The sequence below is a fragment of the Cygnus olor genome, chromosome 2 (genome assembly GCF_009769625.2).
Source record: "Cygnus olor isolate bCygOlo1 chromosome 2, bCygOlo1.pri.v2, whole genome shotgun sequence".
Taxonomy (NCBI): Eukaryota; Metazoa; Chordata; class Aves; order Anseriformes; family Anatidae; genus Cygnus; species Cygnus olor.
Genome location: NC_049170.1, coordinates 93,610,529 through 93,627,209, shown reverse-complemented (window position 1 = coordinate 93,627,209; position 16,681 = coordinate 93,610,529). Strand labels below are relative to the sequence as shown.

Sequence of the window (16,681 nt, the reverse complement as noted above, 5' to 3'; positions counted from 1 at the left end):
TTCAGAGATGTGCTTAAAATGAACAATTCAGGTCAAATATGAAAATCTTTTCTGCATTTTTCACATAGATATATTTAAATGAATTTAAAGACATCATAGTTGGTTTTGCTGTCTAGAAAGTTAAATCTGTAGTGTAGATACAGTGAAAAAAAATAATATTTCAACCATGATTATTCCAAGTAAAAAATATTTATTAATTTACCATATCAGGCTCAACTAGGTTAAGTGTGACTTATGTGGATTGCACAAATCTGCATTTGTGCTCTACACTGATATAACATAGGTGATTTACGTGAAAATGAGGCAGTGCTGTCTTAATGAGCATTCATATGACCTGGGTGAAAAAAGAGTTCTCAGATATTATTAAATTGTCTCTGCCTGTTTATACCAGTGAGGTATCAATTCTAAAATTAAAAGAAACACCCTCTTAATATGAATATCTCTTATGGCTATTTAAGACATTAGAAAGGACATGGAAATGATGTGAAATAATTACAGATGGAAAATACATGCTGGCTCACTCTATCACATATCATAGCTGAACTTATGTGTGGTTAGAAACTGATCTAATTTTAGGAACTGTTTTGGGTTTTGTTTCCATTACCTTGCAGCATGTAGAGCTGACAGTAAACTTTGCAGAATGTCACAGAAGGTGAGTACTGGAGTTAGTCTTCAGCCTTAACTATATCTTAACTATCATGTAGAGGTTACAGAAATATGTAAATACAATTTTTAATAATATAATTTTATTAGCTCTTCTGATATTAGGAGTCAAATGTATTACAAATAGATACTTATAGTTAGCACCTTAGAAGTTATGCATGATGCAGCCACCCACTAAGCATATTGTTTTTAAAATTCTCATATACTTATCATATTCCTCAAAACCCAGAAAAATGTTGTACTTCTCCAAGATTCTGAAGTCCTCACATCAGTGCAGCTAAAGACTTAAATTTTGAAACCACAACCCAGACCATGAGAAATCTTTGAATATGAGACAATTATCTTTATTCTGCATCTATAGCATGATACACTCTGTTCTGAGCAATTTCAGCTAAACTAAACATTCAATGCAATATTTTAAAATTTAATTTAAATGCTTAATTATCAATGCATTTTAGTTATGTTTAAGTGCTTGTCAAAAAAACACTTGAATAATAAAAGTTGCAAAGCAGTTACAAAAAATATATATTTCTTAATTGCATAGTTAAATTCTTACAGGAAGCATTTTGAAGTCACTGCCATAAAAAGATGTCATATTCATTGTTCACATTTTTATAGATGAATCACAACTTTATGTTAAAATAAAGTATCAGAAAGTTTAATGTAATTGTAGAAAAGTTTAAATGAATGAACTTTAGTAAAAGGTTTTTTATTCTTTCAAGCAGCATAGTATATCCTTAGAGGATATAAATAGGTACTGCTCAACTGAATTCAGCAGAGATACACAGATTACAAAAATTGATACTGTGTCCTAACATTTAAAAGACAAGATATCTTCAACAAAGGCTTGACATATTTTAACATAAAGCTACTTTAACTTTAGCAGGATGTATTCAATACTGTCATTAAGAGACAGCTTGAAAGACAGCTTTACTGTCCAATGGAAATTCCAGGAACTGAACATTTCCAATAATGTTTTTCACAAATAGAAAACTGAGAACTGAAAAAAAAAAAAAAAAAAAAAAAAAAAAGAAAAAGCCCTTTGACAGATTAAAATGCGTGAAAATTCAAATCTGAAATGCTGTTTCTTTTCAATATTTTTGTTTGTTTTAAATTTGGACAACATTATTCCTCATTCCTGAGCTGAAATACTTTAAAAACAAACAAACAAAAACAAACAAACAAACAAAAGAAACATATAATATCCACAGGAACAAATATATGTGGTCAAGACAACTGGTCATTTTGGGGTTTGAAACATGGAAGAAATGGAGAAGGTCCAAAGGGTAGCTTCTTTTACAAGGTCTTAAACAGACTTTAACACTCATGAAGATTTTGTTTGCTTTGTATTTTAAATTCAGGTTATTCCCCCTTTCTACCTGAAATGTAGTTTGTAAAGTTAAGCTTGGGCCTTAGGTGTTAAGAATTTTATTATTTCTTCTCTTATTCATTTCCTTTAACACACATCTGATATCTGACACCTTAACCTTTTTTACCTCCTCACCAACAACTTTAGGAAAAGATTATCTTCATTTTATCCAATTTCTGTTAAACTCTTGTAAGAAGAAGTGAAGACGAAAGCAAAGGCAGAATTGTCATTGTAATGAATATCTAAAACTTGTATGAGTTTTCTGTTGGTCTTTAATGATCAAGAGTTAAGGTCAATTCTAACTTACATAAGGCTACAGTTGGGCTTATGAACACCTATGTTGATTATTATGAATCATTAGGTAATGCTAGAAAAAAAAAAAATAATAAAACATTCTTTCATTCTTTTAAGAGAAAATGCCATGCATTACCTTCTCCAGGTTCCATGCTTCTTTCCTGTTCCCCTTTGTCTAAATGAAGTCAGGAGAATGTTATAAAATCATATTTCCTATGAAAATATTTATATATATGATACATGAAATTTTATGTTGTGCTTAAGATTTGAATAAATAAATTTTTTAAATAATAACTTTTAGTGTGATCTCAAAGTTATGGTTAGTCTTCATAATATTTATCTGCCTCTTCAGCCTGGATGGGTGGTCCATAACAGACTCGCACAATGGCATCTGCCTCATTGGCCTTCCCTGATTCTTACCCATAAACACTCAATGCTGTCATCATCATTGTTAAGCTCTAGACAATCAAAGCACTCTCTAACATACAGGGCTACCCCACTACCTCTCCTTCCTAGTCTATCCCTTCTGAAGAGTTTGTAGCCTTCCATTCAGTAGTCCAGTTGTACAAGCCATCCCACCTTGTTTCTGTGATGGCAACTATGTCATAGTTCTCCTACTGCACAATGGCTTCCAGCTCCTCTGTTTGTTGCCCATACTGTATGCATTGGTGTAGATGCACCTCAGTTGGGCTAGCAATCCCATCACATTTTTTTGGGGAAGAATACCTGATTTCTGCGTGACCACTCCTGGGCACTTTTGTGATTTCTAACCTGTCAATGCCCTTGTACCCTTGCTGCCACATGGCTCTCCATCACCTATGTCAACTAGGATGTCTGACCAATGAATCTTGCTAAGACACTGTCCCATAACCATTGTCATACTACCCCCAAGCTTGTCTTTGTCAAGCCTGGTTTTATCCTTTACCCCTTCAAACTTAGTTTAAAGCCGTACCTTGATTAGTTAATTCTCACCTTTGAACGCTTGAATGGATTTCAGATATAACTTTTATAAAGAAAAAGTATAGAAGTCTATGTTTTTTACTCTTGCTGTGATCTCAGTTTGGTAGCTTTGTTTTTTCACTTATGCGTGTGTGTAGTCATCCTCAGTTTTACATCAGTGTAGATCCAGTGAACATAGCAGAGAGATAAATTTTGGCTCTAAAGAAGTGACAGGAATTTAATTTTCTCATGTGCTCACTCCAAAATTTATATCTTTGAGATTCATTCAGTGTGTTGCAGTAGGAAGTGAGATTTTCTTTCTCTGTATTTATGTTGTTTTGTTGTAAACAGCAGCATCCTATGGCAGGAGTATTGGAAATAGATGATCTATGATGCCCCTTTCAACTCAAGCCATTCTATGATTCTACGACTCTATGATCCTGATATGCCCTGATATGCCCAGTCTTCAACACAAAGTCCAAACATCTGAGAGTAAGTACTTCATATTTTGCATGCTTTTATTATTTTTGTTTTTCCTATTTCTCATGTATGATAGTTATATTAATACTAATATGTTAACTTCAAAGGAAAAAAAAAGTTTTTTAATAATATTTAATATGGATAATTATCTTGCTTAGCAACAAATTAGGAAATTTAGTGAATGATTTGTTTGTATGTGTTGATTACAAATTTAATATTTTTCTTTGCTGCTCAAATACTTTATTAAAGCTGCTCCACATTTTTTCAAGTTTCATTTTATTTTGTTTGATGAACAATTATTACTTCTTATGCACCTGCAAAATGTTGTTATTAAATATACGCTGAAAATATTACATATGCTTTGATGTAGTGTTTGATTCCTCAGATGAAAAATCATTGTCTAAGTGTGTTAAACTATATGCACTTAATGCAAGAGAAAAATGTAAATATGGACAAGAAAGAAGGGTTGGCTGTCTAAAATGAAATAAAAACATGCTTACTTATTTTGCATATAAAAGTATTAGCACAGATTAATATTTAAATAGTTTGGGTCTGACTTACAGGGAACTGTGTGCAATAAAGTTTTTATGGTTTAATAATATATTTTTATGCAAACAGAAGAAAGACCAGTTTTTAAAGATGCTTATTCTATGAACAAGTTTTTTTTTTTTTCTTTTTCCCTTAACAACTGTATTCTGTACATGTGTGGCAAACTCCACTCACGTATTCATGATAAATTGCTTATACACATGAAAACCTAAAGCCTTCTGAAAATTAGGTCAGTGTGAACAAACAAATGCTGGGTGTTACAGAGAATGAACACTCATATAGTTATCTGAAGAAGCATGTCTTAACACGGGAAAGTCTGCAAATGTCTTCAGCTCCACCTTTGTTTCTATTTTCACTCTTTTTAGTTTTAAAAAGATAACTTTTTTTTTTTTTTTTTTTTTTTTTTTTTTGTGTCTTCCACAGAAAACATTGATAATTACAGGGTTCTTTTAAATCTAACAGTTGTGGTCTCCTATGGATGGTCTGTTTCCTTTTAAACTCTCCAGCAGTCTCTGATTTTTTCTTACACTCCCCCTTCCCTTTCTTCACAACTGTGAAAAGTCTCCAAGAGATAGCTTTAAGTATATATATATATATATATTTATTTTTTTTTTTCTGGATACAAATGATATTATTCAGAGAGGTGATCCTTTATGTCTTTTGAACTCTCTTACACCTTTTTCTACCTCTATTTTGTTTCCTTCAGTTAAGAGGAGAATACTTTTCACTTTGTGTTCAGTCAGCTGATTGTGGAGTAGTAGCAGTGGTCCACCAGCACGTACAGTCATCTGAATACACAATAATATACACTTGCTCTCTTACAAGTTTTCAGTGGAATGACAGGACTCTTCCTCTAGAGTGACCAAAAAGGCTTATGAAATCCCAAAACAATCTTGTATACAAAAAAGGATGACAACAGACTTTATTTTAAAAATTGAAAAAACTCAAATTAAAATGTTTGCAAAGAAATCTTGTTCTGCTCCCTGTGTTAATATATGAATGGTTTATGTGATATTTTAAGTTGTCTTTTCTTTCTGGAGGTTTTTCCTGTCTGCCCACCCTCGTCCCCCCCCAGCCTCCTGTTTGATTTCCTTAGATTTTTGACCAGAGTCAAACCTTGCAGGGCAGGTTCTTGCTTCCAGGTTTGGTTTCATTCAACAAGCAAATTTTTTGGAATTTCTTCTATCTGAGGAATCTTCTATCTCTTTATCCATCATTCTTGGGAATGCGTTTCCTCCTTCTGCCTCTCAGGAGTATTTTCTTTTGAGTTGAACACTCTAAGGTTCTCATGAGTCTCCTAGCCTTTTACTCTTCCAGAAGTATAAGTGGCTCTAAGGGTAATCAGGTTCAAGTCAATTCCTGCCATCAAATGACACCTGACCTTGTTGTCTTTTTTTTTTTTTTTTTTTTTTTTTAAGATGTGGAATATCTTTTATATATATCTCTTTTTCACATATAATAATTTCTAATAATTCCTAATAATATTCCTAATATCCTAATTCCTAATAATATAATAATTTCTAATATCTCTTTTTCACACATAACTGATAATAATGCCAAGGATTATTATATTTAATTATTAATGAAGAAAGACCTTTAAAATATTGTGTGCAAAAAAAAAGGAAGACAATATTTTAAATACTTTTTTTTTTTTTCCTTGAATAAATGAATATTCTTCACTGCTTCAGCTGTTTGAAATAGTTCTAATAAATTACTTGCACTATGCTGGAATCATTTTTCCCTGTTTGTAGTCTACCTTAGAGACATGGAAGGCTTTTAGTGTTTCAACAAATTACAATACAAATTACTTCAGTTTCAAGGTGTGATGGATTATCTAGGTCACATGGCATTGTTTATCCTCCATGACAGACAAAAAGTAAAATCTGACAAGCAGAAAATCTTGAATTCTTAAGAACAAACTTCTGTACATTCCTTTTCTGTGTGTGAGTGTGTGGATGCTGTGAAGAGACCCAGAGCCTGGGACTGGATGTGCCCTGCCTTTGTCTTTGAAGTCTATCAGAGAAAAACAAAGTCATGTTGCTCTCCAGCTAGAGCTTTTTATAGTACATTTGTACTTTGTAGAGCCTGCTTGCATTGTGAATGGCTCCTTCCTCCTATGGCTTATCTTAGAACAGCTCAATGCTATCCCATATTGAACCAACTCCACAGTCTCCCTTTGTGCTCTGCCAAATTTGGATCTGGTCCCTGCTTCTTCTTTCTCTCTTTCAAGTCTTCCAACCCCATTAGTGCTCCAGACCCTGTAGCAGACTTTGTCACTCCCACCTTGCTTCCTCCACCCAGAAACCTCTCTCAAGGGGCACACTCATTTTTTCACAAGGAAGAAGCGATTTGCCCCTCCCTCAAGAGGGTTCCCCCTGCTGCAGGGCAGTCTGTCCAGTGATAGGAAGTCATCTTCTCCTTGATGCCCAGACAACATATTTAAAATATATATATATATGATCTATGACATGTACAGAGTAAATATAGGCTAAACAGTTCTGCCTTTCAGTAGACATGCATTTGTGTAAGATAATAGAAAGAGTATTAATTGTAACTCTGTGAAGTGTGTTTCTTTTTTGGGGGGGGCTTGGGGGATGGTGAGGGTGGGATGATAGTCGTTTCAGCTGTACTTCTGCTTGACTTTTCCACAGTACTGGCCAGAGGTTTTTTTTGTCAGGACATTTTGGCAAGTATTTCAGAGCTAAACCTCAAATTAGCATATGTGGATAATATTCACAGTAAGCGGATGTTGCCAGTTCCCAGGATATCATACACAGACTATCTTAAGAATTGCAGTCAAAAGGTTATACAACACTAATTAATATAGGACATTATGAACGCTCTAAAATATATTGTAGATATTTTTTAAATAAAACTTTTTTGAACAGAGTACAGCTACTCATGTTCTCCTATGCTGCTGATGTTGAAATATTTTAAAGGACAGAGTTTCTATGTAAACTCTTCACTGTTACATTTTAGCACACATAAACACATTCTTTTATGCTTCCTTCAGAGAAAGTTTCTTTGTGTGTTGTGACCATAGTATGCTGTATGTCTCCCTGGATTGGCTTAAACGTTAGCAAAGTCATCAGAAGGACTGTTAGAAACAAATAGCCACTGGTCTTCATAGCTAGCATCATCCTAGCCTGCAGGTTAGTAGATGACTAACCTCAGCAGCTGATGAACAAAGATCAATAACCTGTATCTGAAGTGGTACTTCTGTTGAGTCACAACATAGAACATGTCTTACTAGATTGCTCTGAGGTTTTGCTATGCTAAGCACAATCTTCTTGTAACCCAGGAGATCTCTAAAAGACCATGCCAATTCTGTTTCACTTTCTGTCCTGTTCTCTGAGAGAAGGTCTGTTTGAAACAAGCAACTACTTATTCCTTGGGTTTGAGACAATGGCACATCAATTGTTATCTTGATAGAAGGCTTCCATACCTAATAAAGTCAGAACAACATACTTTTTTTTTTTTTTTTTTTTTTTTTTTTCCCCCAGTATGGTACAGCCACTGAAATTTGGCTTTTGCACCACATACTGCCAATTGTCCTGTAACAATCTGAATTCAAATTTCAAGGGAATTTTTGGACTTATATAGGTAAAAGTCTGTAAAACAAACAAACAGACAAACAAACAACAAAAAAAAAACACAGGGGTACAATGAAAGGGACAACTAAAATGACAGGAAGCTGCTGAGCTGCAGTTCTGTAAAATCTGGAAGGCAATAATAAAGTCTACAAATCTGATTCAGAGGACACAGGCATGACATGAGATATGCAGCAGAGACTCTGATATTGCAGTTGCTAAAAGAACTTAAGTATTGTTATATGATGTTTATTAGTTCCATATGTTACCTGTTTAAAACTGCAGTTTTCTAATGCAGATAACAATGACACAATAAAAACAGTCATATGTGAAATTCATGTATGCCTGTTATTTCCTCCATCCTCCCCCCCCCACACCCCCCACCCCCCCCCCCCCCCCCCCCCCCCCCCCCCCCCCCCCCCCCCCCCCCCCCCCCCCCCCCCCCCCCCCCCCCCCCCCCCCCCCCCCCCCCCCCCCCCCCACCCCCCCCCCCCCCCCCCCCCCCCCCCCCCCCCCCCACCGAGATATTTGCTTTTTCCTCTTATGTGAATGGACCTCACTACTCACTACTTGGTCCAAGACCAATAGGCTTGTTGAGACACCAATTACCTGAGCGTGCTACTCAGATTATTCTGTACATGAGTATGTCTGTGAAGCATAGTGAAGATATATTGGTATCATGACATGAAATATTCCTGTTAATGTAAGTAGAAAAGTCACATATACAAGTTTTATTGGTTACTGAAACTTCCACAGAAGTTTTGCAGTGACCCATGATATATGACAGGAACACTAATACATGTTGAATGCTATGCTACTGTTTCAGCATTGTTGTTTTCCACATCAGCTGTCATCATGTTACATATCAACAATGTTATATCTTCATTACATAGTTAATCTTGACTTGCCTAAGAGAAGTGGATAGTCATTCTTAACATTCAAGTAACTTCACCCACAGCAGTCCTGCACTGGTCTATCAGTGGGTTTCTTTCAGTGTGTTAAAAGGGATAGACTCACAGTTTTCCCTGTGAATACAGAAAACGGAGACATTCCCTGATCTCACATGGAAGTGCTATCCATGATATGAGGAAAATATTTTTTAAAACTAACATCTGAATGGAACAATTTTTATTAATGCAGACAGTTTTGAAGATGAATGAAAGCAGCATCTAGCAGTAAAAGCATTGTTTGATGTCAAAGCTTTATATTTTCTAAAAATACATTTTTTTTTTCTCCTTTTACATTTCTTAATTTTCCATTAACCATGTCATTTTGCCAGAATGTATGTCTGTCTGGTCTCACTTCATAACTTTTAACTTAAAAATGATGTTATTTGTTCTAAATTCAGATGACGGAAAGACTCAGGCAGGAAAATACAGTGCAGGAATCAGTTGAGTGTTTGGGAGGTTTATCAGCTTCCAGACAAAATAGTCTGAGTTCTACAAGCAAAGTAGGCAAGCTGCCAACTCATCCCAAAGTGAAAACCAGGCTCCAGTCTATTCTCTTGTTCTGTCTTCTCCACTGATTATAGAATAAAATCGAGCACTGGCTGAAGTTTTTGCTGCAAGCAACCCCTAAATGATACATCATGGTAGATACAATCTAGTTGATTTGTTCATGATTTATTAATTCATAATAAGTAAATCTCTTAATCATCCTAACCTACAGTGCTTCAGTTTGCATCATGGAACAGTCCCAAAATACATGAACTAGATTCTTTTTCACTGAAATTAGCCTGGGAAGCACACGACAAGATCTCACATAGTATTTTCCAGTTGTTAGAAGGTATTTATTCCATTAAATTGAACTAGAGCTAGTCCAAAATAAGAGCTTAAAATTTATATAATTTGGATTTTCAACCCTGATCCAACAGTTAGCTTGAAAGGTCTGTTTCTTTTGCACCCCACAATGGCCTGATGTAAGCATTTGAGGTTGTTTTCAATGAGAAATTGTTCAGTAGAATAAAATTAATTTATATCCTTGAAAATTTTATTGATAGAATTACATACCAACTGTTCTTATGTTTCTTCCAAGGCTCTGTTTCAGACTCTCTGGTCTGTAATTCATTTGGGTACTTTTCTTCCCTTTACAATATTGATACAATATTTGTTTTGTTGCTCTCCACCATTTAAAGACTGCACTAAATGTGGAAAAGTATCCCTATGAAGTTGTTGTCCAAGCTGATTGCATCTCTTTCTGCTGCAGCTGGACCTCAGAATCTTCAGTCTGAACCAGGCACACTTCGTTCATCTGCATTACAAATAGTGAAGAGCTCTGGACTAGTCTAGCACTTGACTTTTGGTTAGGCAGAAGCCAAAATGTAGTTTGGAGACATGGGACAATCTGAAAATATCATTTCTTTATTTAGGGAACACTATGGGTAGGAAAAACTGTGAACAGGGAAAACCGCATTATAAGAGAGTACATTGGTTTCACAAACCCACAGAGTAGTAGCTTTTTAAATAGAAAATGTTACTTTTTATTCCTCTTTGTTACTACTCTGGTTCTAATACAGGCCACTTAGAAATTCTTTCTATATTCCTGTAACTTTGAATTTAAACCTCATCTCTATGTTTGTCCACATTTCTGTTGTTAGCTTAAAGCTTTTCATCACATAACATCCATCATCCTTAAGCTTGAACTTTCCTACTGAAAGAATGTATCATTAGTGTTTCAGGATTTCAAAAACTTTACCCCATTGTTTTACAAAAGTTGCTTATTATTAGTGTTTCTCAAGCACTGGAATCTACCTTCTCCTTCACTGGGATATTTCCAGATTTGTTAGATTACACCGAAAGTTCATCCTTTGCTTTCATTTAGCAATTGCTGTTTGATTTTTTTTTTTCAAAATGAAAAATTTTGAAAATTTTTTTGTTTCCTAAAAACGCCCTATTGAGAATCAAGAAATTCATTTCATTGTCTTAGCTTTATAGAATTCTTTTAAACTTATACAATTTAATCAGGAGCTACATAATCTTTCTTTAGATTCATGTCTCTGGTGTGTCCAGGATTTGCAACTAGCAATCAAGTTTTATGGTCAATCTTACTTCCTCTTTGTACAGTTACTCAGCTGCTAAACTTGGTTATCAATTAATGCAGAAGGTAAACATATTCCTTAAGAAGCAGGCTTCTCATACCTTTTGGAACATCAAAGCAGTACAAAGAAAGATAACATTTAACCATATACTCTCCACTAAGAAATCACATAATTTTTCAGCTGCTGTCCAGCTTCTTGCTTGGAGCAAAAGAATAGCAGAAAGGTAACAAGAAGGTAGAGTGACTGGAAGAAAAATGACTGTACTGGCTAATGTAATATTTTGTTCCCTTATAGAACTGGTATAGCTTGTAATAATGTCCAAAATGTTCAGGTTATTCTTTGGATGAGCTTTGAGAGATCCTCTCCTGCTCTGTCCAAAGAAAACTACACCCAATGTTCCTATGACCTTATAGATTCTGGACACAGAGATATATGTGCATGTCTGTGTGTGTGTATGTACAGTGTACACACAGAGAATGAAATAAGTGATATTTTTAAAGTTCTGTTTCTTTTGTAAGGGCATCTCCTAAACACTTAGGCATTGGGCTACATTAAACTGACTGGGACAATGCAGACCTGACAGTACCTCAGCTGCACCATGACATTTTTAATGGTTGTTCTTACTGTTTGGTCTAATCTTATTTGATACCTTCAACAATGCTTTAAAGACTCCTTGTAGAGGTTTCAATCTTGCATCTGGGTAACTTACTGAAAATGTAACCTGACAGTGAAGTGGATCTGTCTTAGCTTCTTTTCGTAAAGGGATCAATAGCACTTTACACCTAATCTTTATTCAGCTTTTAGGCTTTACTGCATCATTTGCTCCCTTTCTGACACATAGGGAGAAGAAAAAAAAAAGTGCTACAAAACAACAATATAATTTTTTCTTCAATATAATTGACAGGAAACTTTTCTTTAGCTCTGCAGAAAGAAAAAATCTAAAGTTAGGGTCACAGAAAACATTTATTTTGTTTTTCAGAAGACTGGGCAAAGGAAATGACTTTTCAATCAATATAAAGCTAGTCAATCAGAGAAAAAGACAAAAAAGAAAAAAAAAAAAGAAAAAACGGCGTAGAGGAAATTGAAGGGCCTTTTGCACTCTATGCACAAGGGTGAAGAAAGCATTCTCCCTAGACTATGCATGAGCCAACTGCTCTGCTAGTTGGCTTCCCCCATATGAATCAGCAGGAGCCAACATGGGGAGAAAAGGAGACAAAAGATGTTGTGGGTCATTGAGTTAACCAGGCTTGTCATCATTAAAGACTTCTGTTTAGGGTCTCTCTCTGTTCCTGCATGCCACCCTGACCACAGTGGAAGGCATGCTTGACATTTGAACTATGAAAGGAAGTCATGGTCTGGGAATTTTTGTCAAATAAAAGAGTCATAGTAAATATTTTATTCAAACATGTTCTAGCTTTCCACTAGACCTGCTAGAGAGAGGACATTTTTGTTGTTGTTTCTTTTTTCTTCCTTTTTTTTTTTTTTCACACCCTTTTTTAATTTTGTGAATGTGTATGAGGATAGGAATGTCTTTAACTATTCACATTATAAACATACTTAGATGGGCTTCTCAGTTACTTAGCACACTTAGGCAGCTTGCAAGCACAATGAAACACTGTTAAATTAGTGACTGAGAAGTTAGAACTTTCTTCATAACGAAGAATAATCTTGAAGGCAAGAACAAATCAGTATATTTCTTCAGAAGACAGCTATCTAAGTACATTAAGCATATTATCAGATGTATCTAGAACTACTTGACCCCAGAACTGAGTTATGTTTCTTAATTTCATTTAGGTTTTATTTTATTATTTTCAAACACACACACACAACACACACACACAAAAAAAAAGTCAAAGCATTAAATCAAAGATTTAAGAAAAACATTACAGCAGGTACATGAGAAAATAAGTGGTGCTAGAGATGAATCTCTCATCACTGTGGAAACAATGTAACAAGTATTTTCTGGACACTTGTATGAATTTTTTATGGGATTATTTTACTCACATAGCAATAGGAAGCTAAGGCATCAAAATTAATTGGGGCCATTTTGTATCTTTCACATATTTTTCTGTGATAAACATGGTTTTCAGTCATCTTACTTGGAGAGCTGGTTTCATTTCCCCAGTAGCCAGTCTTGGAATACTCAGTGGCACAGGTTTGGAATTAGACTATTTTGGATAAAGCAGTTTTCTTATAATTATCACAGAATCACAGAATGGTTGAGGTTGGCAGGGACATCTGGGGATTGTCTAGTCCAACCCTCCTGCCAATCAGGGTCACCTAGAACACATTGCACAGGATTGCATCCAGGTGGATTTTGAATATCTACAAAGAAGGAGACTCCACAACCTCTCTGGGAAGCCTGTTCCAGTGCTCTGTCAACCTTAGAGTAAAGCAATGTTTTCTCATATTAAACCAGAACTTCCTGTGTTTCAGTTTGTGCCCGTTGCCTCTTGTCCTGTTGCTGGGCACTCTCAAAAGAGTCTGACGCCATCCTTTTGACACCCTCCCTTCAGATATTTGTATATGTTGATAAGATCCCCTCTCCGTCTTCTCTTCTCCAAGCTAAACAAGTGCAGCTCTCTCAGCCTCTTGTTGTATGACAGGTGCTCCAGTCCCCTAATCATCATAGTTCTGAAGGACTTGTTTTACTCTCAGATTTTGATCTTGCAGTCCCAAACTATCAGCTTTCCTTTACCTTACAGATAACAATCAGTTTTCACCTTTCTTATTCAATATTGATGAAATGAGGTAAACCACAAGTTCAACCTCGGGTGCCTATAACTTTCCTTAAGTGATGTAATTATTTCAATATACCCATTCAAAAGGACTGTTCTGATCCCCTCCACTACAGCTTCCACTTTTGCACTGCCTAGTTTGCAGGTTAGCTGCATATCTAGAGTGTGTGGGCTCTTCACTGGTATCAGTGAATTGGGTGAGGTCTTCACATCTCTGCTACTGTTCCTTTAGTGTCAGCTTCCCAGGCTATAAGGCAACATCCATGAATGCACAGAGCATAGAAACAGACCTTTTATATAATGCTTGTGCATAGCAAGAGAGTTTCCTCTATGGAGAAGAAATTTATTTCTTTTACTGTTCAAAAACTAATGAGAAGCTGAATGGTGAGCAATATGCACTGAACATAAACAGTGAGCAATGATTTAAATTTTCATGTTTTAGTTAAAGTCTTTAAAAATATGAATGGCTCTTTAAAGAAACTTTGCTAATATGAAAAGGAAACAATGTACAACATAAAATGATTTTTTGCAGTTTTAATCTGTCTATTTATCTATTTCTGTTACCTCAGTTAATTGGAAAACTCTTAGGAAAGTTCAGGAAAAGGTTACATAAACCCTCTATCCACTTACAGGACATTATATCTTGAATTAATTTGCTGAAGAGAAAAGATTGAATTCAACCTCAGAGACTTTACACAGTTTTATGTAATCTATGAAGTAGAATTGAAGAATGCCAAATAAAATACCAAGTACAAACATGTAGTAATATATACTTTAAAATATGAATGGCCAATATCACCAAGAAAAGGCAAAGTTAGGAATATTTATGCTAGTATTTCAGCAAAAAAATGCTTACCATTAGGCAGACTTCCTAGCCTAATGCAAAATCAGATAAAAAGTGTAATTTAAAATACATTACTAAGGAACAGGTAAGAGGTTAAACAGTACAGTTAACAAATGTAAATAAACCAACTAAGGATGCTGAAGTCCAGTTCATGAATTTAAGCAAATGCTTTCAAAGATGTACAACAGGGACACCTTGTAGCCATGGCCATTTCTTTGGACCTGATCATCTGAATCTATCAAGAACTCTTTAAACTCTGAATATCTTACTCCTAAACAAACAGCTCAATGCCAGAAGTACAAGTACCTGTTGTGCACCCTTGCTATAAACCTGAGCTGTTAGGTGTTCACATTCTTTAAAACTCAGGCATTTAATACAAGAAGCTAACCCAAGACTGCTGGCACAAGAGAAAAGCTTCAGGGCTATCATGAATAATCCACAATGCCTGCATGTCTCCATTCTTCACAGTATCTGAGACTACTGTGAGAGGGAGAAAGTAGATCAGAAAATAAATGTCCTGCCTAAATCCAGAGAAAATGCAAATGTTATAATTTGTCTACAGCGATGATTTCCAGCCTAGAAGAAAGTAAAGTCAGAGGGTGAGTGTGGTATGCATAATCTTAAAGATACCACTTTTCATATTTCACAGTCATACAAAAGCATAGATTAGACAAAATGTGAAACTGAGACAGAGGTACAACAAAGCAAAAGATCAGGTCAAAGTGCCTAATTATTCATTCACTTTTTTCAGTAGCACCTGATCTCTCTGTGTGGCCACAACCTTTTTCCCATGCCATGTGTGGATCATCTACTACAGATGAAAAAATACTAGTCCCTCAGGTAAATATATAGGTCAGGAAGAGGTAGCTACTACAGCAGCCCAAAACATCTGGCCTCCCACCCAAATCCATGGGGTGTTGGAAGTAGACCATGAACCAGGTGAATATTCCTGGAGTATAAGTGACCTGTGGGCATATACTAAAGTAAAGCCTCAATAGATATATATCCCTTATAGTTGCTGTGGTTGATTTACAGCCAGAACTGGCAGCATGTATAACACAATATAAGCAATTTCTCTGTCTGTATTCAAATCCAGTAGTCTTGTAAATACATTATTACGTGGTCAAACATCCTTAGACTAGTTCAGAGATTCTGAGAATTTGTAATGTTTGGTTTAAAAGAATCCTGACACATTAGTGCTACATACTGTGCAGCATTCATGTTCATATATTTCAGGTCTTCCCCAAAAGAGAAAAATCTGAAAGCATAGAAATTAAATCAGTTATTAAGTTTGATGGTTCTCTGCCCATATTGTCAACAAAAATTCTGATATAAGTTACGAAGATAACAATGTTATTATACAAACGTGCAAAGCCACAGGACATTGAAAATGCAAAGTTATTGGGAACTAGCAGTGCTTGTGTTAACCCTACTATGTGAACTATCTGAGACATTCAGGCTGTTCCTGAGCTACCATGTCTTCACAGCTCCTCCTTGCTTTTTTCATGGTCATGGGGTTTGGCAGAGAGGTGAGTCTTGCCTCACCTCACACCACCACTTTTGCCAAGGAGGCTGCACAGGAAAGAACATTCCAGCAATCAAACACTTGTGCATCATTTCTGTACATTAACTTTTTTTTTTTTTCATTGCTATTTTCTACCAATCATAGTAGATAATATGTAAATAGTCTGACATATTTTTGTAGGACTTCAGACTGAAGTCCAGCCTTCTTCTATGCGTACACAAACCACAGCACTAACCACAGAACAAGTGTATGCAAAACAGAGATGCTATTTTCACAGAAATACGTAGTTTCTTCAAATGACTTTTGATCAATAGCATTTTATTTCCTTCAAGTATAGTATAGTTCCTAGAATCCATTCCCCCTATCTGCAAGTACTTGAAAACTGCATGCAAAGATGATTCTGTATGAAAAAAAAAAAAAAAAAAAAAAAAAAAAAGAGTGCTAAAGGTTTTCTCTATCATTGAGTGATTTAAAGGGTTTACAACTGTTGTTAAAGTGCATTAAAGTCCTTGCTTTTGTTGTTTGTAGACAGAGTAGGTCCTAAACTTCACTGTTTATATAATTATATTTTTAAGTATTATCTTTTGAAGCCATGGGATATTTGTTAAAATAAACTGATCAAAATGGAAACAAACAGTTTCAGGATAAAAAGT

The 16,681-nt window shown here is 35.4% G+C and overlaps 1 long non-coding RNA gene across 4 annotated transcripts in view; it reads left to right on the top strand.

The window, feature by feature from the left end:
• The window catches only part of LOC121065940, a 101,180-nt gene that overhangs the window by 51,494 nt on the left and 33,005 nt on the right, over positions 1-16,681 (top strand). For all 4 annotated transcript variants that reach the window (XR_005817420.1, XR_005817418.1, XR_005817413.1 and 1 more), the window contains exon 9: positions 3,617-3,757. This is a non-coding gene — a long non-coding RNA (uncharacterized LOC121065940). The remainder of the gene's footprint in view (positions 1-3,616; positions 3,758-16,681) is intronic.